The sequence below is a fragment of the Mustela nivalis genome (genome assembly GCF_964662115.1).
Source record: "Mustela nivalis genome assembly, chromosome: 6".
Lineage (NCBI taxonomy): Eukaryota > Metazoa > Chordata > Mammalia > Carnivora > Mustelidae > Mustela > Mustela nivalis.
The window spans coordinates 81,633,754-81,659,616 of NC_139025.1; the positions used below are offsets into that span (position 1 = coordinate 81,633,754).

Genomic DNA, 25,863 nt, shown 5'->3' on the forward strand with positions numbered 1-25,863 from the left:
TCTTCTGCTTTTCTGTTTTATAAAATCTCACCTATATACATAAATTAATGTTACAATAAAATCTTTATTTTGACAAGAAACATGTATGAAGTCTTTTACATAAGCCTTCAATCTCTGAGTTAGATGCCATTATCATCCCCATTTTACAGATGATAAACTTGAGCCAGGGAGCAGTTCAGTGACTTCAAGGTCATACAGCCCATCAGTGGTGGGCTGTGAACTGAATCCAGGCACTTTGGTGCCAGAGCCTCTACTCTAAACCACTGTCCTCTACTATCTGTGTGATCTTTATCAACAACAGCAAAACGCTGCCTATGTGATAATGTTAAATGAAAAAAAAATCCAGATATATTTTCCACCCTTCACCATTCCTTTTTATGGTACTGACACCTAACTATTAATGTTGGGGTATAACTATAATTCATTTTTCTTCCTCTTTGTACATGCTTTTCTAGAGTTTTTGTTAATGAACTCTAGATTTTACATTTTGAAAATCAATTTTTTTAAATGATTTGAGGAAAATCGCCATGTAGGATGTTGCTGTCTCATGGGGAGAGAATTTTTTTTTTAAGATTTATTTATTTATTTATTTGAGAGAGAGAGAGAAAGAGAGTGCGCGAGCATACCAGTGGTGAGAGGGAGAGGGAGAATCTCAAGCAGACTCCCCACTGAGCATGGAGACTGATGTGGGGCTTGATCCCAAGACCATGAGATCATGACCTGAGCTGAAATCAAGAGTCGGAAGCTTTGGGCGCCTTCGTGGCTCAGCTGGTTAGGCGTCTGCCTCCAGCTCAGGTCACAATCCCGGGGTCCTGGGAGAGAGCCCCACATCTGGCTCCTGCTCCCTGGGGAGTCCACTTCTCCTCCCTCTGCTCCTCCCCTGACTCGTGTACACTCTCTCTCTCTATTAAATAAACAAAATCATTAAAGAAAAAAATAGATTTGAAAGCTTAACCAACTGAACTACCCAGGTGCCCTGGGAAAGAAGTTATTTTATGGTGAACAGATACCTATCACTTCCTGCTTTTTTCCTATTTTTCACCAAATGACAGAATCACCACAAAACTCTTCACTTCCCAGAAAAGGGAAACCATTTTTTCACGATCTTGAGGCTACATCTTAAACCCCACTGGAGAGGGTTAAACAGGAGGAGGAGGAGGAGGCCTGGCTAAGTTTCTGGTTTCTAGCTGCTCCATCTATGGTTATTTAACCTCCTAGTCCCCCTTCCAGCCTAACACACCAAGTTTTTCTCTTGGAAGAGGAAGAGTTTACACAAATATTTCCTTCATTCGGCCAAGATAGCTAGTTCTGTTCTATTTCAGCAGCTACCCATAGCCTGTTTCTGGATTCAGTATTTTTAAACACAAAGTCCTCTCAACTCCAATAGCAACAGTCATCAAACAGAATGTCCTGAGGATTGACTACAATAAAAACTCCTGAAGAAGATGCTGAGAGCTTCTGAGTTCATGACACATGCTAGGAGGGGGAAGCGCTCCCCGACCCCCATACATATGCTCTCGTCAATGTGGCTATTTCCGAGTTGTAATAAACTTTAAGTGTGTTGTAATAAAATGGTAAGTTTATAACTGGCAAAATTTAAGTTGTAATACTGGTAAGCATGAGTAGTGTTTTCTGTGTGTCATTCTAGTGAATTGCCAAACCAAAAGGGGGATCATGGGAACCCCCAAATATGTAGTCAGCTAGGTAAAAGTGTGGGTAACCTGGGACCACATTTACAGATGACATCTGAAGTGGGGGCAGCCTTGTGGGGCTGATCCCTTAACCTGATGTAATTCCAAGAGTTACCACCAGAATTTAATTGTTGGACACCCACTTGGTGTCAGAGAACTGGCTAATGTTGGAAAAACCATACATTTGGTGTTAGAATATTAGAAGTGGTGTCAGAAAATATCATGCAGGAACCAATAAGAAGTTCTGACATTATCTAAACCAAGTCTATAGCAACAACCAAAAAAAGAAAAAAAAAAACACACACACACACACACAACAATGAAAGGAAGCAGCAGTCACACAACCTTAACCAGAAGGCAAACAGAAAAGAAAGACCAAACTTGACCCTGAAGCCAGCAGAAAAGAAACAGAATATTTCTGCCAACCAAATAACAAGGAAGCATAAATCTAATATGACTTCTTAGTCTCTCAAGATTATCTAAAACATATTTACTTATTCAGTTAAGAAATAAGAACTACCCACACAAAACAGACAATCATATAAAAAAATGGGCAGAAGATATGAACAGACACTTCTCCAATGAAGACATACAAATGGCTATCAGACACATGAAAAAATGTTCATCATCACTAGCCATCAGAGAGATTCAAATTAAAACCACATTGAGATACCACCTTATACCAGTTAGAATGGCCAAAATTAACAAGACAGGAAACAACATGTGCTGGAGAGGATGTAGAGAAATGAGAACCCTCCTACACTGTTGGTGGGAATATAAGTTGGTGCAGCCATTTTGGAGAACAGTGTGGAGATTCCACAAGAAATTAAAAATAGAGCTTCCCTATGACCCTGCAATTGCACTACTGGGTATTTACTTCAAAGATACAGATGTAGTGAAAAGAAAAGCCATCTGTACCCCAATGTTTATAGCAGCAATGGCCACGGTCGCCAAACTGTGGAAAGAACCAAGATGCCCTTCAACGGACGAATGGGTAAGGAAGATGTGGTCCATATACACTATGGAGTATTACACCTCCAACAGAAAGGATGAATACCCAACTTTTGTAGCAACATGGACAGGACTGGAAGAGATTATGCTGAGTGAAATAAGCAGAGAGAGTCAATTATCATATGGTTTCACTTATTTGTGGAGCATAACAAATAGCATGGAGGACAAGGGGAGATGGAGAGGAGACGGGAGTTGAGGGAAATTGGAAGGGGAGATGAACCATGAGAGACTATGGAGTCTGAAAAACAATCTAAGGGTTTTGAAGGAGGTGGTGGGAGGTTAGGGGAACCAGATGGTGGGTATTAGAGAGGGCACGTATGACATGGAGCACTGGGTGTGGTGCAAAAACAATGAATACTGTTAGACTGAAAAAAATAAATAAATTTTTTAAAAGATTAAAAAAAAAAAAAGAAATAAGAACTACCAACGAGGGATACCTGGGTGGCTCAGTCAGTTAAGCAAGGACTCTTGATTTCAGGCTCGGGTCATGACCTCCCGGTTGTGAGATGGAGCCCTGTGATCTCGGTGCTTAGGTGTGGAAACTGCTTAGGATTCTCTCCATCTCTCACTCTCTCTCCCCTCCCCCTCTCCTTCTTTCTCTGCCCCTCCCACACCTAGGGGGGAAAAAAGAATTAACTACCAATGATACAGAAGAATGCAGCCACTTTATGTCTACTTTCTTACAAGGTGAAACACACATTTTTTAAAAATAAATAAGGCAAATTTAACTTGCATTTAACAAGTGCATGTAATACATTTTATAATTAAATGATTTCATGACTCTAAGTTAAATAAAAATTCTTCAGTGAATCCTATATCCATTGAGAGCCTCCTGCAAGGTATCAAAATAAATGCTTTGCTCAAAAAAAAAAAAAAATTTTTTTTAAAAGGGGCACCTGGGTGGCTCAGTGGGTTAAAGCCTCTCTGCCTTTGGTCTAGGTCATAATCTCAGGGTCCTGGGACTGAGCCCGCATCCAGCTCTCTGCTCTGCAGGGAGCCTGCTTCCTCCTCTCTCTCTCTGCCTACTTGTGATCTCTGTCAAATAAATAAAATCTTAATAAGTAAGTAAGCAAGTAAATAAATAAATAAATGCTTTGCTCTGTCTGTAGTCTAACTGACAAATGAAATCCCTGCTGACTGAAAATAAGACCGTAACCTAGGCATCTCCTACTTACATCACTGGCAGCTGGCTCCCGCCTGGGGCCAGACAAGTCTTTGGGACCCCTCACCTTTCCACTGCTGGCCCTTCCTGCAAAGGCAAAACCCAGCACCTCTGTAGAAACATCCCCATGATCAGGGAGCCCCACAGCCCGGATGCGGGGCTCGACTCCAGGACCATGGGATCATGACCTGAGCTGAAGGCCGACGCTTAACGTCTGAGCCACCCAGGCGCTCCTACTCAGGGCCCTCTTACTGAAAGCTCCACCAGGCCAGTCAGACTTGCAGTTAACCTTTCAGCGACTTCTGCTCTTGCAGAAACAATGGGTCTCTGTACGGTTCACAGCTGTTTTACCTCAAGCCCTCACTACACCCGGCAGAGCCCTCCTTGTAGAACACCTCCAAAATCAAAGTGGAAAAGAGATAAGGAATAGCCTCCAGCTCTGGCCATCCCCTCTGCTCCTCCCATCCTGCCTCTCTGCCCCCGGCTTCCCTGGGCCAGGCTTTCTCTGAGCTGCTCTATCCTGAAAGTCTGAATCCCTGCGGGTCCGGCACCAGTGAGCCTTGTCCGCTCAGCCCCTGTGATGAGACTCCAAAAAGGCTCCTCCTCCTCCACTAGCCCCTCCCCTTTGGGCTTTCTAGGATTATTTACTTAAATCGGCCCTGTGGCTGTCATTAGTTACAGCTCAACCAAATTACTTCCAGAAGATAGTATTTGATAGGAAAAAGTAGGGAGAAACTGTCACAATGATAATAGCTACATTTACTGAGCATTTACTAGTTCTACTTTACTTTCTCTCAGGGACTCCTTAAAATAGCATTGTATAAGGGATGGTGACATCCCCATTTTACAGAAAAAAAAATGACGTTTAGTGTAAGGTTGGAGGACTTTCCTGAGGTTACATCACTAATTTAAGCAGGAGAGTTTAATTCAAACTGACTCCTCAACTGAGTTCTCACAGTGTTGGGTCTAAGAGATAATTGGAGGAAAATGACTATTGGCTAAATTGTATTGATACTCAAATTTAAAGTAACTTCTGGGCCCACCCCCCAGAGGGGTGGGAGGGAATCTACAAATTGAAAAAAAAATTACATTTCTTGGGGAGGGCTGAGATACAATAACAGCACTAATATAATTTTTGAAGAGCCCTTATCTTTTAGAAATACATACTGAGATTCTTAAAAATGAAATGATTTAGAACTTGCTTGAAAATACTACAAGTGGAGTAGGTAGAAGCTTAGAAAACACAAGACTGACCATGAGTTGATAATAATTTGAAGCCAACTATGGATATATAAGGGCATTCTCCATGGTAGGAAAGTGTCCAGAATTTAAAAAAAAAAAAAAAATGAAATAACAAAAAACAATGTGTTAGAATGGGCAGCTCTTTAGTTACTGAAATGATCAGTTGTGGGCATATTTCAAGTAATAGCAAGATAACAGACATGCAAGGAATAGCAACACAATTACAATCATACTTCCCTCCTGTGTGACTTCCCTCCTGTGTGCACAGAGCTGTGCAACTCACCCGGCCCATACCTGAGCCCCCCTGGAGGTACTGATACCACTTTACAGATGGGCAAACCAAGGCTCAGAGAGGAAGGTGATCTTCCAAAGGTCACACAATGTGTCAGCAGCAAGACTAGAGCCACAGTGAGTCCTTTATGTGAACAGCAACTTTTACTGAATGGCCCCTGGAGCACCAATGCAGACATTCACAGGAGCTAGTAAGTCAGAGAACCATTACCCAGCTCGAGATCTCTTCTGGGCTGGGCTGGACCTGGAAGGGCAGAAGAGTCCTACAACCCCTAGAGGCCCCACACACCGTCTCCCAGAGAGGCGGGACTCTAGGCAAGGATAGATCCAGGTTTAACGGTCATCAAAGCCTATACATGTAGGGACTGAAATTACAAACACAAAATTAAATATCATAGTTATTATTAACTTTGAATGAGAAAAGAAATCACAATAACTGTCTGGATTCTTGGTGATTCATGACTCTTCTGATAGCTCCCTCAGGCAATTTATCGGAAATACAAGCACAGAAATATTTCCTGGTTGCAACTTGGCTGCCCCACCCCATCCCCTCACCCCCACAGCCACGTACCCCTGCTAGAACTCCCTGCCCCTACAAGGACCTGGACAAGAGACCAGGCCTGAAGCTTCAACTTCACGTGCTTCTGGAGAAATTCACCTCTAGTGCCCACAGCACGCCTTTAAAGCATTCTGCCCACCCACCCACGTCTCTCTCCTTCTACCAGTCCTGAGTTTTGTCAATCCCCCCCACCCCCTCCCAACATAACATGGCTTGTTTGGACAATCGGAACCTAGATCCTCTGAAACTGGTTCCTCACTGTCCTACGGCAGATTTTTATGTGCTGGGCACTGTGCTGGGCACTGGAGGGAGACACATTATCTTCACTTTACAACCAAAAAAAGTAAGGCTACAGAAAGACTGGCTATATTCTCAAGGGACACAAAGACAATAGAAAGAGAGAAAGAAAGAAGAAATTAAACAAATAATAAAATAAATAATAATTTAAAAAATAAAAACAGGGGCGCCTGGGTGGCTCAGTGGTTTAGCCTCTGCCTTCGGCTAAGGTCATGATCCCAGCATCCTGGGATCGAGCCCCGCATCGGGCTCTCTGTTCAGCAGGGAACCTGCTTCCTCCTCTCTCTGCCTGCCTCTCTGCCTACTTGTGATCTCTATCTGTCAAATAAATAAATAAAATCTTTAAAAAAATAAATAAATAAAAATAAAAACAGAAACAGGGTTCAACCAGAAGAGACGGTAAAGAGGGAGGTAGAGAAGGAAAGCAAACATCGTCACTTTCCCTGGCGCACGGAGAATACTCCTGGGAATTTGCTCGCACAGCTAGAGGCTGACACGTCCGGAGAGCAGCAGTCAGCAAGAGGGAGACTTAGGAGAGCCAATGGTGCTGTTTTCGTCCAAAAGTCAGCAGGCTCGGGACCCAGGAAGAGCTCATGTTGCAGTTTGAGTGTGTAGGCAGGAGAAAACTACTGTCCCAGATCAAGGCAGTCAGGCAGGAAGGATTCTCTCTTGGCAGGATTTTTTGTTGTTGTTCTCTTCAGACCCTCAACTGATTGGATGAGGCCACCCACACTGGAAGGGCCATCTGCCTTACAGATTCCTCCAGAGACATCTTCATAGACTGCCCCAGGATACTGTCTGACCAAATGTCTGGGCATGAATTAACTGTCGACTGTCTGACATAACCTATAAAATGGCAAGTCCAACTCCAGAAAAACCTCAGGAAGTGGAAATCATTACTATGACTGGATTAGTATCATTTGGGGATCTCAAGAAAATGCTAAACATTGTCTCATAAATCCTATGGCCCCTTAATATGATCTCATCTTAATCTACATGCAAATGAAGGATGCAGTCATTTCTGTGGGATTTATCAATGGCACTGGACTAGACAGACACTTCATGAAGCCTTCCTGGAGATGTTCTGAGTCCTACTATATTCATAATGTTTTTAATTGTATTTTATGATTGTTTGACATATGGGAGCCTTGCTAATCCTAGTGAGACTGTCCCTCCAGGGCTAGCTAACCCCTAGAGAGAGTAAATAACTTGTCTGGGAGCACACTTCTGTTATGTAAACCAAACCGTCCACCATACTTCCAACCACTTCCTCTATCTGGCTTTCACATTCCAAGAGGCAATATTCCAATGACCTAATTATCCCCGGGCCAGACATCAGACAAATGGGGTAGGCCCTATACTCCAAAGCCCACTAAAATTATTCAAATTAGTCAACCCCAAACCTGGTCAGCCCCTTCCCCTTGCCTCACAGTAACTCCAGTATAGGCTTTGCCCATGTCTTCCCCTCCGTTTTCCCCCAGGTGCTTCCCCATGTGGCCAGATGTGTAAAACATGCCCCCGTCCCTGAAGAAAAGCTGCCTCATAGTCCTCTTGGGACATGATGGAAGATTCTGTATGTTTAGCCAATTTTTTCCTCTGCTTCTTCTCCTTACATCTCCACTCAATGGAGGCAGGCATTTAAAAAGTAATCTAGGGGTACCTGGGTGGCTCAGTGGGTTAAAGCCTCTGCCTTCGGCTCGGGTCATGATCTCAGGGTCCTGGGATCGAGTCCCGCATCCGGCTCTCTGCTCACTGGGGAGCCTGCTTCCTCCTCTCTCTCTGCCTGCCTCTCTGCCTACCTGGGATCTCTGTCTGTCAAATAAATAAATAAAATCTTTAAAAAAATATTTTTTAAAGTAATCTAATTATATAAGACTGTGGAACGCTAGAATTATGTGGGTGACTGGACCAAAGTTTTACAAATAACAGATACAATGTGATTTTCCTAATCTAATAATTACTCTGATAGACTAGAGTGCTGGACCTTCCTTTCCTTTGTCATACTCTTATTACCTGCTCTACCTAAATGAGCTATCTTCTCCACCAAGGAAAGTGTTTTCACCTCCTTTTTATCCACTTAACCTTGGTAAATGGGAAGTGTCATCAGTCAGAGGTACTCAGAAAGGCGTTTCAGGAACGAGTTCCCTGCAGGATATAAATACATGTGCATATTTATACCTATGCTAAACGTGTCGCAATCATACTGTGCCTAATGTGCACAACCTAAAATCTGCACAAAAGATCTGCAAATTAAATTATATTTAGCTGTGCTAAATATGTAAGTGTATCTTTATGGAAAGAACAGAGTTATGTTAAGTCCACATGGTGCTAAGCCTATTTCTACCAGTATTCACTGAGTCTCTGCTACACACAAGGAACTGTGTGGATGGACAGAAATTTCCCCAACCCATTCCTGCTCCCATTCTCTATTAGCTTTAGGTGCTAAGGGAAGAAGAGCAGATTTGCCAACAAATGCTAATGTAGGCCAAGAATAAGGTGAGGCAAATTTCAGGGGAAATTCTTTTTTAAATATTATAAGGTCCAGTTTGAATATTAGAATGTTTAAAATAAGCCATAAAAAAGCTAGGAGAAAATTTAAATGGACATTTACATCATCGGTGAGTAAGATTTAAAAAAAAAAAAGTTCTTAGCACAACACCTTAGCATAACAAAAATCAGGTCAATGGTTTGAATATTTAAACATTTTTCAAAACTTCCTTTTTAAAGATTTTTTATTTATTTGAAAGAGAGAGCAGGCCAGGAGAGGGGAAGAGGGAAGTAGGGGAAAGGGAAGGGGAGGGGTAAAGGGGAGAGAGGGAGGGGAGAGGAGGGAACAGCAGCAGCTGCGGCCTCGCTTATACATGATTTAGGTTATCCAGAAGATGAAACAGAGACTTGGGAGCTGATGAGACTCAGATTTGATTTTGTGCCTTAGTCAATACTCTGATAGGAGACCTCTTCAGGGACCTTGGAGTGAAGATCTTTTGTATATGGGATAAGAAGGAATCTTGGGGAGCCAGAGTATGAACGGTGTGGTGGGCAGAATAATGCCTCTGCCCGAAGACGTCCTCCTCCCAGGAACCTATGAGTCTGTTACATTGCAAGCTAAGGGGACTTTACTGGCGTGATTAAGTTAGGGACCTTGAGATGGGGAAAGTAGCCTGCATGATTCAGGTGGGCCCACGTATGAATGGGATGGATCCTCGAAAGTGAAGAACCTTTCCCAGCTGTGGCCAGAGGGCAGGCGTGACTCTGGAAGAAAAGTGAGAGAGATACCAAGCTGCTGGCTGTGAAGATGGAGGAAGGGGTCCATGAGCCAAAGATGTGGGCAGCATCTAGAAGCTGGAAAAGAAAAAGGGAAAAACAAAAACAAAACTAGATTTTCCCTTGGAGGTTCTGAAAAGAACGTGGCTCTGCTGGTGCTTTGATTTTCTAGTGAGACGCATGCTGGACTTCTGAACTACTGTACTGTAGGAACGGAAATCTGTATCCCTTAAGTCACTAAGTCCATGGTAATCTGTTAGAGCAGCAGTCGGAAACTGATGCACCACCTTACTCAAGCTTCACAACAATCCCATTGGTTAGGTATTGTTATTCCAATCTACTGTTGCTGAAACTGAGGTTTAGGATATTAAGTACATTCTAGTTAAATCTAATAGCTTGTATATAAACCCCAATTTTTTTTTTTAAAGATTTTATTTATTTACTTGACATAGAGACAAAGATCACAAGCAGGCAGAAGAGCAGGCAGAGGGGGAGGTGGTGAAGCAGGCTCTCTGCTGAGCAGAGAGCTCCATCCCAGGACCTTGAGATCATGACCTGAGCAGAAGGCAGTGGCTTAACCCACTGAGCCACCCAGCCACCCCTAAACCCAGATTTTTTTAAAGTCAACCCTAACACTCCTTCCACTAACCCAGAGACGGTAGAGGTGTAGAAAATAAAGGTAGCCCATTTTTTGGCAGCTGTTCCTACAGAGACAGCCAGAGAGTTTGGTGCTATGCTCTTGGCAGACTACAAAGGTTTTCTGCCTGCTACTACTCGCTATCCTGACCATCCTAGGGGATGACCAGAACAGTCCAGTGGGGATAAACATGACCAGAGTCTAGAACCAGAGTCCAAAAGCACCAAGAGGTTTCAATCTCTCTGGGAAAAGAGATGCATCAAAATGCCAGCAAATAACTGAGTGGCCACAAGAAAGTTCCAAGAAAGGCAAGGAAGGTAAACACAATGTATCGAGTTGGCTTGAACTGGCAGGACTAGAGCAGTGTAAGCCGGACTGGATGTTGGGCCATGGCTGAGATCAGGGTATTTCAGGGGAGGTATAATCATGGGAGGGGGACAAGGGAGCACCATGTCCTCCATTCCCCCTGGAAAGTAAGTTCTGTGTGTGCAAGGACCCCATGCGCATGCTCACTGTGTTAGTCTCAGCAGCTAGCACAGTGCCTGCCACAATGAGGGATCTCGGTAATCGTTGAAGCCCATCTAGCCTCCTAGAAAATACCATAGACACGGTAGCCTATAAACAGGAATTTATTCCTCACAGTCTTGGAGGCTGGGAAGTCCAGGATCAAGGCACCAGCATAGTCATGTTGATGAAGTTCTAGAACATAGGTGAGGTTCGGTGGGATGAGATCCAGAGCCAATGACCAAGCGAGAATTCTTGAGACATCTTTGGTCCAATATGGTGGCTTATTAAAGCACGGGGACAGGACCCGTGGGCAGGAATTGCTGCTGCCCTGGGTTGTGAAGGATGGCAGGTTCTGTACCATGCCGTTCTGTACCATGCCTTGGGAGAAGGTAAGGGATACCAGTACTACAAGGTACTGGATACCAGAGATCTTGCAGCGTTGATCAAGGTTGTCTTTCTCTTTTAAGCAAGCCATTAACATCAAGATAGTTGGGGGATTCCTAAAGAATGTAACATGTGTCCCATCTAGGAGTGGTGGGGACGAGAGGGAGATTGCGAGGTGTCAGCCTTTTGCTTTGTCCTCAGCCAGCCTTCTGCTCCCTCATCAATGTGAGGGCCTTTTTTCCCTGTGTCCTCACCTGCTGGAATTGGCTCTGGATCTCCCTGGACCCTCTTTCGGATAGGCAATAATCCCATTCATGAAGGCTGGTGACTTCATCACCACCCAAAGGTCCCACCAACTAATACCATCACCTTTGGGGCATAGGAGTTCAAAGATGAATTTTGGAGGGAGCACAAACACTCAGACCACAGCAGTCATATTTGCTTTGAAACATGAATTAAAAAGATGAACAGATTTATGGGAGTTAATTCATACCAAAAAAATCTACCGAGTATGGAGGAAAACACGTTCTAGGATGTGTCCCTTCTTGAGCTAGTAAGAGAATGCTGTGCACAATTCCCACCTCGCCCTTTAGGGACAGAACAAAGTGCAGTGTAGTCAAAAGGGGCTGAACACCTTAGGAGTTTTGATGAAAAAGTAATCTATGAAAACATGGTGAAACAGACAGAATCTGAGCAGGAGCAGGCAGGAGTTGACAAGTGGACATGCTAGGGAAGGGAAGAGCACAAATCAATGAATCAAAGAGCGCATCTCACTCCAGCCTTCTCTGCCCTGCGCTGAGCCCTGAGAGCTGACCTGGGAGGTTGGTATCAACCAGCCTGCTCCACCAAAAGCCTTAATTCTTATGGGGAGGCCCTCAGCTACAGCTCAGCTCTTTCCTCAGGGTTTTTTGTTGCTTTTTTTTTTTTTTTTTTTTTAAGATCCTATGACCCTACAATTGCACTACTGGGTATTTATCCCAAAGATACAGATGTAGTGAAAAGAAGGACCATGTGTACCCCAATGTTTATAGCAGCAATGGCCACGGTCGCCAAACTGTGGAAAGAACCAAGATGCCCTTCAACAGACGAATGAATAAGGAAGATGTGGTCCATATACACTATAGAGTATTAGGCCTCCATCAGAAAGGACGAATACCCAACTTTTGTATCGACATGGACGGGACTGGAAGAGATTATGCTGAGTGAAGTAAGTCAAGCAGAAAGAGTCAATTATCATATGGTTTCACTTATTTGTGGAGCATAACAAATAGCATGGAGGACATGGGGAGATGGAGAGGAGAAAGGAGTTGAGGGAAATTGGAAGGGGAGGTGAGCCATGAGAGACTATGGACCCTGAAAAACAACCTGAGTGTTTTGAAGGGGCGGGGATTGGGAAGTTGGGGGAGCCAGGTGGTGGGTATTATGGAGGGCACAGATTGCATGGAGCACTGGGTGTGGTGCATAAACAATGAATTCTGTTATGCTGAAAAGAAATTAACTTAAAAAAAAGATTTTATGTATTTGAGAAAGAGACAGGGAGAGAGGGAGCATGAGCAGGGGGAGAGGGAGAAGCAGATGCCCCACTGAGCAGGAACCCCCCCTACGCGGGACTCAATCCCTGGACCCTAAGATCATGGCCTGAGAACCAACTGAGCCACCCAGGTGCCCCTCTCAGGGTTCTGGTAATCACACTCTCTGCTTTTTCAGACCTTGAATCAATACAATCACTTCACCACTCCCACTGGTTTTTCTTAACCTTGCCCATACCTTTGTAAACAGTTATTGTATTAAACCCTTCTTAATAACATGTTTGAATGTGCTGTTTCCCAGAGACTCTGGCTGATAAGGCGGAAAGGCCCAGAACCTGTCTGGGCAATGGAAGACCAACCAGCTTTGGCTGCTGTTCAGAGGAGTAGAAGAGTAGACAAGAAAGAAATATTATAGCCCGATTCTGAAGGGTCACACTAGGGAACTGAGACTTTCCACCAAAAAATCACCTTTGAGAAGTAACAGAATCAAGGGAATAGTTTTGAGAAAATGAACCTGGTATCAGGGGACAATTTTTTTTTTTAAGATTTTATTTATTTATTTATTTATTTGAGAGAGTGCAAGCAGGGGGAGGAGCAGAGGGAGGGAGGGACAAGCAGACTCTGCTCAGCGCAGAATCTGCCGCAGGGCTCAGTCCCACAACCCTGGGATCACGACCTGAGCCGAAATCAAGAGTTGGATGCCCAACTGACAAACCACCCAGGTGCCCCTCAGGGAGCAATTTAAATAGGGGGAGAATCAAACCAGTCCCGGAAATCGGATTTAGAGAGGAGTGCAGTGGTGTAGGCGTGAGTGATAAGGGCTTGATCAGGTACTCGCATTAGAAATGCAAATAAAGATTCAGATAAGAATGAGGCGGAGGAAAGGGAATGAATTGCGTGAGAGGTGGGGAGGGCACCCTGGGGGGAAAAGTCAAAGTTGACACCCAAGAAGCGGAAGAGAGAGGAAGTATATGAAACAGGAAACAGGGCAATCGAGCAGGCGAGGGAAAACCACCTAGAAGAGCATTATATAACTGTGGACAGGAGGAGGCCAGCCTGCGGCTGATAGGTGTCCCCTGGGAAGAAATAAGATTGGAGAAGCATATGGCACTGAAGCTCAGGCTGGGAGCTTAACCCCAGATGACTGCAATCCCATCTAGGGGTCACAGGTCACAGAGCAGCAGTCTGCAGGCCAAACGCAGACCAGACCGGAGCTAACCCCCCCCCAAAACTCCAGAGTCTTGGCCTGATAGCACCAGGCCCACATTCTCATGTGCCGACCCTCACCTGGAGCTGAGCAGTCCCAGGTTCCAGTTCACCCCAGCTTCCCCCCAGTCTTGGTTGCTCCTCTGCGTCACCTGCCCCGCCCTGGCCAGCATTTGAACTCATGGCCCCCCACAAACGGCAGTGAGAGCCCTTGGAAGTTCTCAACACTGGAGATCCCCTGCGGGAAGCACAGAGGATGAACCGGAGCAATTCAGTTGAGTTCAGCATTTCCGAGTGTCTGCTCTGTGCCGAGCGTCACGCTAGATGCTATGGGGACCGCCACGAGATAGTACGATCTGTCTTACTAGAAGAGACTGGGAATACAAGCCTTCACTAAGTGGCTGCTTCAGAAACTCAGGCACCAGCGAAGGCCCAAAACAGACAATGTGAACAGAGCTGAAGGCGGCAGATGTGAAAACACAGGCTGAGCGGGCTTTGTGTGACACAGGGACTATAGGGGACCGAGGAGGAAGAATGTGAGCAATGACCTTGCTCCACTGGCTCTAATGAAGAGAGGCTGTAAGTAACAGTGCTGGGTTACTCAGAGCAGAGTCAAGGTCCAAAGTAGGGTGGAAGAGAAGGAAACCACACCTCGAAAAGGGCAGGGAGCAGTGCTCTGTGAAGACCAATGTCAGCCGCGCCCTTCCTCTTGGCACACGTCCCCTTGAGTAATGGCAGCGCTGTCACCACCTGTGTGTTGGGGAACTGGATTACTATATTGCTAGCAAATAAACAAAATGGAGCAATCTTCGTTTAGACCTGCAGGGCCACAATGGAATTCTCCAGAGTTGCTATAAAAATCAAATATTTTATTATCTTAACATTAAGTATTAAGCCGTGCAGCAAATGCTCTGGTTGTGGACCAAGAGAAAATCATCCAGGAAACAAATATCATGTACTGCTCCCTCATGACTCAGGGGTCAGAGCCACACTGGGGCTCATTAGTTCCCTAATTCTTTAAGAACAAACCATAAAAAAATGTCTTTGAAGAGTGACTGACACAGTTATCAGTGAGGAGCTGGCCAAGAAACAGCAGTCCCCTTGGTTGCTAAGGAGTTTCCTACCAGTTTCCCTTGCCTGTACCCATTTTATAATCAAGAAAGTCTTGGGGCGCCTGGGTGGCTCAGTGGGTTAAAGCCTCTGCCTTCGGCTCAGGTCATGATCCCAGGGGTCCTGGGATCGAGCCTCACATCAGGCTCTCTCCTCAGCAGGGAGCCTGCTTCCTCCTCTCTCTGCCTGCCTCTCTGCCTACTTGTAATCTCTGTCTGTCAAATAAATAAATAAAATCTTTAAAAAAAAAAAAAAAGAAAGAAAGTCTTATAATGTGGGATTGACAATTTCACCAAGCCATGTATTTGCAGAAAATAACAATTACACTTACACAAGGAAAATGCTTGCACTCTGACTTCAGACAAGGAAGAAATAAGTCAGCTGGATTATTTCAATGGAAAGTTAGAGGGTTTGATTGAGCTGTTGGCAGGTGGGGGAATGCCTTGCTTCCCTGCTTGAGTTAGCCAATGGGAGTGTGGCCGCATGTGTTCCGGTATATGAATAATCACCCTTTAGCTCTCCTTCAAGTCCATCATTCACAGTTGGCCTCTAGTCAAGTATACTGCAGGGTTCCTTTCAACGTCTGCATATGCCTATGTGGTGGGCCCATCCCCAGACTGCAGAACAGGACACACTGGAGGAGGAGGCCTGATGTGGGATTAATTTGCTCCCAGTTACACAGCAGGGTCAGCTTAGGCTGAATCTGATAAATGGTCACAATAAAATTACTCATCAGGCTTGAGAGTGCTGGGCCTCCTGCTCAGTCTCCCATACAAGAAGGCTCTGAAGGGTAGAATTTCATTATAAACAAGGACTGGCCAATTAATCAGGCGTATTAGTCCCTGGAATCCAGTGTGTGAGGTCTTAATACAATGAGAAAAGACTCTTTAATTACAAGTTATATATCTGCTGTTTGAACATGACTGAAGAGACGCCAAACTCAATCCTTTAATGGTTAGGACAGAACGAGGGGTAGGCTAGGTAACAGGTGTGCCAAGTCGCCTAAGCTGATGTCTGTCCTATGTCTAACCCAATGACGCAGTTCCCCATCCTGGCAAAGCTCTGTTTGAGGGTGTGTCAGGAGTCAGGGAGTCAGAAGACTGGGTCCATATTCCAGGCAGTGCCAGGCAGGGCTCGTCCTGAACCATTCTGGGCCATGCTTTCTTCAGCAATGGATATAGGATTGAACTGGGAGTCTCCCAAAGTCCCTTCCTTTTCAAAACACTGTGATCTTCCAAATGAAGGGGGGAAAGGGAGGCTCACAAGCAGGACTCAAATGGGAATACTTGTTCTCCTAACTCCTGAGATTGATCCCAGCTGTGTATTGCAGCACAGAATCCCACAGGCATAACCAGGCTAGCCCCTGGTATCTCTTCCTTTTATAAAAACATCAGTCATATTGGATTAGGTCCCATCCTATGATCTCATTTAATCTTAATTTCTTTTTTAAGGGCTCTATCTCCAAATACAGTCATATGCCAAGGCCTTGGGGGTTAGGGCTTCAACATAGGAATTTTGAGCAGACACAATTCAGTCCATAACACACCAGAGTTAGCCCCGGTGTGTTCTAAATTTCCTATTCCTTTCAAAGTTCTCTCCCCATCTTCCAGCCCCCAATTTAGCACTTTTACAAAGTAAACCTCAAGGCTGGCTAGCTAGACTGACTTTTCTTTCTCCTGTTACCATTCACATTTGCTGGATTACAGACTTTAAAGGCTGGGAATTAAGAAGCAACTAGTTAGGAAGCAGCGGGGTGGCTCAGTCGATTAAGCTCTGACACTTTGGCTCAGGTCATGATCTTGGGGTCCTGGGATGGAGCCCCCCCCACCTCGGGCTCCCCACTGCATTAGAAATCTGCTTATCTTTCTCCCTCTACCCTTGCCCTGCTTGTGGGCTCTCTCTCTAAGTAAATAAATAAGATCTTTTTAAAAAAAGAAAAAAGAAAAAGAAGCAATTAGTTGGCTTCAGACCTAGTCTGGGCAGCTTCTAGCAAATTCTTCCCACCACTACTGTTATTTACCAAGTCTTCAGGGTCAGACTTATGTAGTGGGTGGTAGGGCAGGGAAAGGTAAGAAGAAAAGATGAACAAGAAATGTGCATCTATGCCCAGAAGTGCCTCATCATGGGTCTGTCTCCATTCCCTATTAGACATTTCCTGTGTTACAACATACGGGATTAACAAGCTTAGACACAGTAAAGACGCAAAAGAACTGTTCTGCAGAGGAATGCGGGTTTCCCAACAACATTCAAAATCATTTTCTCAGGCAGAACACCAGCTGCACAGACCCACTCACACGATCCATCACCCCTGACTGACATCCCGAGCACTCAGCTCCAGATGTGTTTATATATTTGTTTAGCCTGTAAAAAAAAAAAAAAAAAAGCCGCCCAAAATTTAAATAGTCATATCTCAAACCACCAGCTGTCTCCTCAATGAATTTTCAGTTTTTTAGATGTAATCATAAGCAACCCTCTCCAACCTGCTTATTCATTCAATAAATGTTTACTGAGTACCTTCCATATACCAGGGCTGGGCATACCAACCATGATGGCCATAAGCGTGAGGGAGACAGGTTCTAATAAATGGTATTTATTTCACATCTCTGTGCCAGGTGCGGTGCTAAGTACTTAAACAGATGGGAAGACACAATTGTATCTCCACCATGCAATGAAAAAGCTAAGGCGGAAGGATGCCAGGGTGGCTCAGTTGGTTAAGCTGCTGCCTTCAGCTCAGGTCATGATCCCGGGGTCCTGGGATCAAGTCCCACATCGGGCTCCCTGCCTCTCTGCCTGCTTGTGTGTACTCTCTCTCTCTGGCAAATAAATAATAAAAAAATCTTAAAAAAAAAAAAAAAAGCTAGGGCGGAAAGAAGTTCAAAAGCCAAGGTCAAGCTGCCAGTCAAAGCAAGTGTCAAGACACAGCCATGTCACCTGACCTCCAGGACTGCTCTTTGCACTCTGCAGGGATCTTAACGGGAGGCCTGTGAACTTGAGTGGGGGAAAAAAAAAAATCATATCTTTAATTTCACTAATCTCTAGCTAAAATTTAACATTTTCTTCAGTTATACATGTAGGCAAAAAACCACAGCAATATCAGCAGTACCTATGATTGCCAACAGAAATCACAGGTGGTAGGGCACCTAGTGCCCGCAGGTAAGCATCAGCCTCTGGCTCAGGTCATGATCCCCAGATGGATCCCTGCCTCTGGCTCCATGCTCAGTGGGAAGTCTGCTTCTCCCTCTAGCCCTCCACCTGGCTTGTGCGCTCTCTTTCTCTCTTGTGTTCTCTCCCTCTCTCTCTCTCAAAAATAAATAAATAAAATCTTAAAAAAAAAAAAAAAAACAAAAAAAACAAAACCGGGGCACCTGGGTGGCTCAATGGGTTAAAGCCTCTGCCTTCAGCTCAGGTCATGACCCTAGGGTGCTGGAATCAAGCCCCGCATCCACCTCTCTGCTCAGCAGGGAGCCTGCTTCCTCCTCTCTCCCCACCTGCCTCTCTGCCTACTTGTGATCTCTGTCAAATAAATAAATAAAATCTAAAAAAAAAAAAAAAACACACAGGTGTTTTCTTATATCACAGGTGTTGTCTATATCTTGAAATATTGTTTATGCTCATTACTATTCCAAAATTATGGTAGCTAGATCTGCTGCTAGATCTTTAACGCATTAGGTTTTCTTTAAAGCACATATATTACGACATTATAAATTCTTTTAATATTTTGATAAGTGCTTTGGAAATAGTTCCCTTTACTTTTATTTTATAGCTTTAAAAGTATTGTTCCGAGAAGGCATCCTTACTCTCCCCAGAAGGGCCTGCCAGAGGGGCTACACCGTACAGAAACGGATCAGAACCCCGCATTACAGCAAAGAAGCCCAGGCAGGTGCAGAGGCTCTCCTCACTGCGTCTTTGAGCAAGAAGCGAGGCTGGGATTTTCATATTTAACAGAGAGATGAAGAGCAAACGGTAAGAGCCCCAATTCCGCCAGAGGATTCTCTCCTTTCCACCAATTCCCGTTCAGCACGTGACCTAAATGCTATTTTGTTCCAGCCGAAGCTGATTCCTTGAGTGTCCGCCTCAGTCCGACGCTCGGCGTCGGTGGATAAATGTGCCTCCGGGGCGGGCTGGGGTCAACCTCGGATCCCTGAGACTGGGCACTGTGTGCCGCGACGGCGCTAAGGGACATTTCAACAAGTGGAGGGCGTCACCAATTCCCGCATACCAAGCCGCCAAGAAATTCCCACGCACCAAGACCACGGATCCTTGGGTTTCCAACCGCCGCTCGCAGGTTGGCGTCTCCGCGCCCCCGGAACCCGACACTCCGCGAAGGAAGCACGAGTCCCCACTGCCAAGTTCCAGACAAGGGCAGCTAGAGCTGCGGGCGTTGCGGGTGGGGAAGGAGCGTGAAGCGACGGTCCGCGCACAGTCCCGGCTGCGTGGGCAGAGCGGGGCCACCAACCAGCCTCCGGGGTGATCTGTCCCCGCCTGGCCCCCTCCCCTGGCCCACGGCCCGAGATGGCCTCTTACCCAGGGGCGAGCGGAGCTTCCGGCCACAGTGTTGGCGCAGCAAGAGGGGCTGCTCCCTGCCCGGGCTCACCGCCGCCGCTGGGGCTCCGCCCGCCCGCCTGCCTGCCCGGCCCCCGGGCGGATGCTAGGGGCGGGGAGAGCGGGGTTTCCCCCAGGAAAGGTCCGGAAAGGTCCTGCCGCTGCCCCGCCTGGCGCCCCAGCCCGAGACCAAGGCCAAGTGCAAACGGTACCGAGGCTTTGAGTGCGCCCGGAGGACAGAGCCAGGGACGCGGGTCCAGCCGGCCCGGGACGCTGCGGGCACGCTGCCCCCTAGCCCTCGCGCACTCCGGAGGGCAGCCGGCGTCCCCACGCGAGTCAGCGAAGGGCACGGAGGCCACCTGTTACTCCCGCCTCCCCTTCCCCCCGCGCCCTCCTGCCCCACCCCCTCTCCCGGCCGGCGCCGCGTAACTGGGAGGGGCGAAGGGGAGGCCGGGCTCTGGATAAAGGTCCAGCAGTTTGGGTTAGGTCCTCCTGGGCGTGCTTCTGCCTGATTCCCAGCGCGTCCCAGGAAAACAGCGACCCCTGCGCACACTTAAGAGAGAAGGCCACCTTGGCCCAGAGCAGCCCAACGACTCGCTTTGGTAAAGACTGGAGCCTCCTCTCTCTTAGCTCGGGGAGCAGGCTGGGGCCAGCTGGCTTCAGCACTGGCCTTCACACCATCTTCCATCCTTTCATGACTGGACATTTTCAATTGGCTGCTTTTTTCAAGGAGGGGCTGCAAAGTGTGGATAAGCGGGTCTCCACCAAAACAGATCAAGCAGCACCTCTTTATAATAAATAGAGGGTGTCCCAGGGGCACCTGGGTGGCTCAGTGGGTTAAAGCCTCTGCCTTCGGCTCAGGTCATGATCTCAGGGTCCTGGGATCAAGCCCCGCATCAGGCTCTCTGCTCACAGGAGCCTGCTCCACCCCCCTGCCCGTCTCTCCTGCCTCTCTGCCCACTTCTGGTCTCTATCTGTCAAATAAGTAAATAAAATATTTTAAAAATAAATAAATAAAGGGTGTCCCAAAAGTCTTACTACAATTTAAACTGCCTGAGACCTTGAAAACTGTTAAGAAACTGATGAAAGAAATAGAAGAACACACAAACGGAAAGACAGTTCGTGCTTGTGGATTGAAAGAATTAATATTAAAATGTCCACACTACCCGAAGCGATGTGTAGGTTCAATGTAAATCTTTCCAAACATTTCAGTGACATTTTTCCCCACAGAACTAAAACAAACCCTCCTAAAATGTGTATGGAACTACAAGACCCAGAATATCTAAAGCAATCTTGAGCAAAAAGAACAAAGCTGGAGGCGTCATGCCTCACCTAAGACCCCTCCTCCTTCTTCCAAGACCAGTGTCTGTAACATCACACAGCCAGGAAGGGGGCTAAGAGTTTGTGCACTCGCTCCTGCAATCATTCTTTCATATGATGTATATACTCCCTAGTCCCCCTGCCTGCTACGTGTCCAGTAAGTGCTGTGCCTGCTCCCTGGTTGTACAGTGAACAAAGCAGACTTGGTTCCTACCCATGTGGGGCTTGCAAAGTAGTAAAGTGTGCTTGCCCTGATGGGGGTCTAGCACAAACATCACTGAAGGGTGGGAAGATGAAGCTGTTTTTTAGAGCAGAAGAACTAATGTAAATGGAGGGACTTCACCAACTACACAGAGGGCTCTATCTCAATCAGCATTCTTGGTTGTGAGTGGGAAACAAGCTCTGGATACCATATGTAGAAAACAGTTATTAAAGACTCGCAGGGGTTCACGGAACCACCAAAATGATGCGGTAATGGTGGCAGAAGTGGACAGTGTAAGGGCCTACTTAGCCAGAACGAGCCATTTTGTTGTTTATGCAGTAAACTTGGATTGAACCTGCCCCTTCCCCCAAAGAGGAAAGTGCTTAGAAACAGAACTGGTGAAATACGGCCAAATAGCCCCCAATAATGGAGCACAGATACCAGGACATGTCAGGCTGGGCAGAGATAATGGAGCCCAGATACAAGGACATATGGGACCAGGTGGAAACGTCCAATCAGTAAAAGCGCACGTATTACCTCCCTCCCGCCAAGGATGAGCCAAGCCAGGTGGAGACATCCAATCAGGAAAGCACCTCCCTAACCACCCAAGAATGTGGGCCCTGCCTTTTGGGTGCCAATTCTGACCAGAGTGATAGGCTAGTTCAAATAACTACTATAGGGTGAATTGTAATTCAGTTGGCCACCTGTGTGTGGCCAGGCTCAACCACATGGCCTTTGCTCTATAAAAGTTGCTTGACCTTCGCTTTGTATCAGTCTCGTCCTTTTGTCCACGGACCCTTTCAGACAGGAATCAAGACAGCTCTGCAGAATCAAAACCCACAAAGCACAATACCATCTGGCGGCACCAAGAATGTTCCACTGCACTCTCAAATGACCCAGATATAAAGGAAATGAGAATTCAAGTCCTCTGTGGGAGTGTCCACTGGCCAACTCTATGTCAAAAACCAGCCCATTGCTATTGAAGCAGAGTGAGAGCACGTTCCGTCCCTCTTCCACCAGTGTTCTTATGACGGGTGTGGCCCCAAGTGGGGAAAGGGGTGGGATACTGGGCAGGAAAACAGGGGAAAAAAAAAAAAAAAAGAAAGAAAGACGCTGTCTACCATACACTCCACAAATATAAGATCTTATTAGTATAGATCGTTTTCTACACACATAAGCAAGGTGGTATGAAAGTGAAAACTCTCAGTCCTAAAGCAACTGGGGGTTCCGCCAAACCTTTCACTGTTAGAATGCTGTAGAGTGGGGGTGTGGCTCAGGGTGGCTCAGACTCTCCATCCACAGCAATCTCCTGGAATTTAAGAAAAATACTGGGTCTGCAATCAAGTGTTTCTCAGAAACATAGTTCCAAACTCGATTTGAGGTAATTTTTTTTTTTTTTTTTTTTTGCCCAGATTTCCTGGTCTATAAACTCTCTCCTCTGATCTCAAGGATATACTAGAAGAATAAACATTGTGTCTCTTGGGCCATGGATACTTCAGAGTGTATGGAACTAGGAAGACCCATATACTTTGGGTTTATGCACCACCAGTCTCAAAGACTGTTATCTATATCAGTAAAATGGGTATTTTTTTAAAGTGCCTACCTCATAGTTATGCCTATGAAAATTTAAATGAGTTAATACATATTAAAGGGAGGGCACTTGGGCGGCTCAGTTGGTTAAGCAACTGCTTTCAGCTCAGGTCATGATCCTGGAGTCTCGGGATCGAGTCCCACTTTGGGCTTGCCCATCAGCAGGGAGTCTGCTTCTCCCTCTGACCGCCCCCCCCCCAATGATCTGTCTCTCCCTCTCTCATTCTCTCAAATAAGTAAAAATCTTTAAAATAAAAAAAATCATATTAAAGTGATTGGGGCCATATGGGGCACCCAAATGACCTTTAGTCACAAAATTGAACTTGAGAGTGGGAGTGATAATCCCAAGAGATGAAGCAAAATGGGAGGGGAGGGCCCCAGTCCATCCTCCGGGGCAGATACCTGATGTGTGTGTTCCTTCTACCCCAAGGGCAAGAGCTGGGGAGTAGGAGGGGTTTCTTTGGAGTTGATGCTTGGCTCCTCATCAGCATTGGCTCTTTGCCAAAGATACATTTCTTCCCAAACCTGCCCTAGTGGCCACAGTGAGTCCCATCATTCACGGTCTCTGTTCTTGTGATACTTTATGTCACAGTTACTTACCACTCCCTCTAATAAAGTTATGTACAAGGTGACAAACTGTATCTCTCCCAGAAAAATATAAACCCACTGAAGACAGGAACTGTCTTCATCTTCTTGTCCCCAGGGCTTAGCACTATGTCTTTTATCCAATAAAAGTGTGTTGGGTTCAACAATGGTTTCTAGGTAAGAGTATAAGCATCAAAAGGGGATTCAAAAACAGGCTGCCTCAAAGGAATGTTAAAAATCCAGTTAACTTCTAATTCACATGTGATAGGCACCATGAGGGCTAGTAATTCAAGGAAAAACTCAGAATTGGGGGCAAGTATGGTGATCTAAGGCCTTTGGGACCCCCAGAGCAGGTAGCAATTCTCGAACTTGGCCATTTACCACTGTTCTACATGTTTGAACAACACAGGAAAAGCCCACCTAGAAGGGAGCTCTAGGGGGCTATAAAGTTGCAACAAGCATTGCTCTGGGGGCCTAGAGACTCCCATGGTTCCAGATGCAGCATGAAGAATGGAGGAAATTCGGGCCTGGTTTGTGGTAACTCTATTCAGTTTAGTTGGGCAGTTGACACAACTCTGACAAAGTTACTGGGTGCCTGAACACAGCAGTGAGAGCAGCCTTTTTTCCAACAGCCGAAAGCATTGGCCCTGGGGCCACCAACATCCAAGATCCAAAGGGAGCCCTACCCAGGGTCTTTCTCCAGAAAATGCCACTTTAAGTCTTCCTTGTTTTCTCTCTCAGCTATGCTCTACTTTTGTCCTTTCTTAAGTACATTGTCTCTCCTGTTACTGATTTCTCACTTTTTTATCTGGTGTCTCTTTCCCCCGACCCAGGAGTTTTAACCTCTACTACCACCGCATGCCCAAAATACAGCCTTGCCAAAGAGGAGAGAAGTCATGATGAAAATGGAATAAAAAGGCTTAGCCTTTATATAACCTGGGCCACCCACTTGAAATCAGGTCATTTTGTGAGTAAGCAGTATGATCCAGCTTGGACCCAGGAGACAGGGGGCTAAATTGTTTTTATTGTTGGGAAGAAAGCCCTGGAAGTCATGTGGAAGGATTTGTAACATACATATGTGATAACGGCAGCAGGATTAATGGGCTGTGATAGTCTAGGCATTGTGAGAAGCAGATACCAATACAGGATTCAACATGCAAGGATTTTATTAGGAAGCTCTTGGGAGAGAAAGTGAGGGAGATGGAGAAGGCTGGGATAACCATCAGAGCAGGATCCAAGTCTGACCCTAAAAGAAGAGGAGAAGGAAGAAAGGCTGAATGGAAGCTTTCTAGACAGCTGCGTAGGTTCAGCATAGCTCTCAGGGGGAAGTCAGCTATTAGAGACCAGTACTCTCCCAGGCAGAGCCACCTGTAGTCTCACAGGGCCCACACCTGGTTCAATGTTCTGTGGCTGCCATCTTGAAATTCAATAGAATTGAACAAGGGGACCTGGGCTTGCCTTAATATCCCCGCTGAGCTCAGTCATTGGCTTGGAGCAGCCCGCTGGAAGCATAGGTTAGCAAAAATGTGGCAGTGGAATCCAGAGTGAAGTAGCTGAGGCCTTTGTTCAGTTATCTTCCTGTAGTTGGGAGAGCTGTGAGCCATAGTCTCTTGGCCTCCAAAGTCCCCCTCCTGTGCCACATAGATCTCCTTCTCCACAAAGGTGCAGAAAGCAGCTCTCCAAGGGCCTCCTGGCCTCCCTCTTGAGGAGCCACTGAGAAGAGGAAATTTACTGGATGAACCCCCAAGATCATCGCAGCTGATCCCAAAGCCACAATGAATACTCACTTTCTCCCTTCTCCAACATCTATTCTAAACCCCTTTCAGCCTCTGCTCTCACTTTGGTAGGTCTTGAGACAAACCTTGATTCCTGAAGGGTTTGAACACTTGATAGTCATAGCCTCTCTTCTCAGGCTGGGTGGCTGCATGTGTCCTAGTCACAGTTACAGTGAGACAAGGGAGTAGAGAAGGTGCCTGCATGACTCACCGGAGTCCCACCCGCATTCCTCCTGGCCCCCCCGCGCGGTGTACAATCAGGTTCAGTTACTCCTGCTAGGGTGACAACTCCCCTCTCGCCCCAGACAGGAAACTTCAAAGTGCCCTGTCAGCAGCCATAACTTCTCATTCAATGGAGCCTCCATTGTGCCTCTGGTGAGGGCGTTCCCTTTGGGGACCAGGCCCCTCAACCATGCAGAGCCCAGGGTTGCAAAGAAAGAAAGCACAGGTTCCCTGGGGATCATCAAGAATGATGGTAAATTAGGCCACTTCTGCTCCCACCCCTTGGTTTTCAGAGCCTTGTGTCCTTCCTACTGAGAACACAGCACCACACAGAGGGCTCTGATTTAAGAAATGCACCATGTCCTAAAGGACCACACTCCACCATTTCAGTGTGACTTTAGAAGGCCGTTTCAGCAGTCTAAGTCTCAGACTAGTTAAGTCTCCACTTGAAGTAGATCCCGTGGTTGGACACTTTGCTAAATGGAATTTCACACCTGTGGATGCGACACTTAAGCCTCCAGCGAGAAGCTTTGGCAGAGATTGTGGGCAGGGAAAACAGACAACATTCAGTTGACAGTTTGCTTCAGGTTATGTTCCCGTCCCCACGTCCTGTCGTAATACGGTCTGACAGATCTGGGCCTGATATCCAAGAGAGTATCACACTGATCCATTTCACTGATGACATCCAGTGACTGGACAGGACCAGCCAGAGGGGCTAGAATGCTAGCAGGCCGCGA

General features: G+C 46.2%; 1 protein-coding gene and 1 long non-coding RNA gene across 3 annotated transcripts in view; one reads left to right on the top strand and one right to left on the bottom strand.

Annotated features, from left to right (window-relative positions):
• The window catches only part of SQOR (sulfide quinone oxidoreductase), a 51,790-nt gene extending 31,986 nt beyond the window's left edge, over positions 1 to 19,804 (bottom strand). Inside the window, exon 1 of one of the 2 annotated variants that reach the window (XM_082735273.1) lies at positions 19,136 to 19,804. The gene's annotated coding sequence lies outside the window, so the exon portion shown is untranslated. The remainder of the gene's footprint in view (positions 1 to 19,135) is intronic. The other variant, XM_082735272.1, reaches the window with a different exon arrangement.
• LOC309867047 lies at positions 9,731 to 17,746 on the top strand. The gene is made up of 3 exons (XR_014312957.1): positions 9,731 to 14,942; positions 15,156 to 16,511; positions 16,953 to 17,746. It is a non-coding gene; the product is annotated as an uncharacterized lncRNA (long non-coding RNA).
• Positions 19,805 to 25,863: the final 6,059 nt, after the last annotated feature.